At 54.9% G+C, this 1,176-nt stretch overlaps 1 protein-coding gene across 3 annotated transcripts in view; it reads right to left on the bottom strand.

Annotated features, from left to right (window-relative positions):
• Positions 1–1,176, bottom strand: part of AGAP3 (ArfGAP with GTPase domain, ankyrin repeat and PH domain 3) — a 116,583-nt gene that overhangs the window by 37,190 nt on the left and 78,217 nt on the right. The gene's annotated exons all lie outside the window — the stretch shown is intronic.

Here is a 1,176-nt window from a genome sequence, read left to right as displayed (position 1 = left end):
TAACATAACATAACATAACATAACGTAAGGTAACATAACATAAGTAATATAATTACTGTAAGTACAGCATAAGCAATGGGATACCTAAAAATTCCCTCTCAGGTCACAGCTGGGGTAAGAGAAACCCAGACCAACAGAACTTGGGTAACTCCCTTGCTCATTCACCTGCAGAGCTTCCTATTATTCCAACCTTGGTGCTTCCACCATTTCTTCTAGCAGACAATTCATTATACAACCAAAACCCCATGTGCAGACTGTAACTATCACTCTGCCCTGTCTTCCACGAGCATCTCAGCATTCAGTCAGAATGAGGGTGCAGACTCCCAGTCTCTCCTGAGCACTGTGTCCCTTCCTGTGCCTCCCACCCCTCCCTGCTCTCCCCAGCCCTCTCTGATGAGGCCAGCACCTCCTCGGGCCTGTGTCCTCAGAAAGGGAAGACCCAACCAATGTCACAGAGGGGAACTGCTGGTCAGATCCCAAGGGAGCAGGGACCAGCACTGGAGCTCAAGGCTTTGGCAGAACAGGGAGCTGAGGACACCAGCCCTGGGCTCCTGTGCTGCTATCAGGAGAGGAGCCACGGCTGTCCAGGGAGAGCTTGTGGCTGCTGTGGGGGGCTCAGGTTTACTCCAGTTCACAAGCAGGTCACCAAAAAGATTAACTGAGAGATGGTCCCTGTCCCACTTACACATCCAAGAAGATAAAGACATGAACTAGCTCGGTTTAAGAGCAACAATCCTCCCATCCTGGGCCCAAAAGCAGGTGACAGGGGCTGCACAGGCCATGCTCTATGCTCTCAGGTAGGTATTTTCAAGGGCCATGGTCCCCCAGAGCACCTTCATGCCTTGGTCTGATCTCCTCTCTTTCCAGTGGCCCCCATGCAGGCATCCTGCCCTCACAGCACACCCTGGACACAGGGCAGCACAGCCTGGACACAGGACAGCACACCCTGGACACGGGGCAGCACAGCCTGGACAGGGGGCAGCACACTCTGGACACAGGGCAGCACAGCCTGGACACAGGACAGCACACTCTGGACAGGGGACAGCACACTCTGGACACGGGGCAGCACACCCTGGACACAGGGCAGCACAGCCTGGACACAGGGCAGCACACTCTGGACAGGGGACAGCACACTCTGGACACAGGGCAGCACACTCTGGACAGGGGACAGCACAC

Source organism: Parus major, chromosome 2, assembly GCF_001522545.3.
Source record: "Parus major isolate Abel chromosome 2, Parus_major1.1, whole genome shotgun sequence".
NCBI classification, from domain to species: Eukaryota; Metazoa; Chordata; class Aves; order Passeriformes; family Paridae; genus Parus; species Parus major.
Note: the sequence above shows the minus strand (reverse complement) of the source record. Positions and strands in the feature narration are given on the sequence as shown.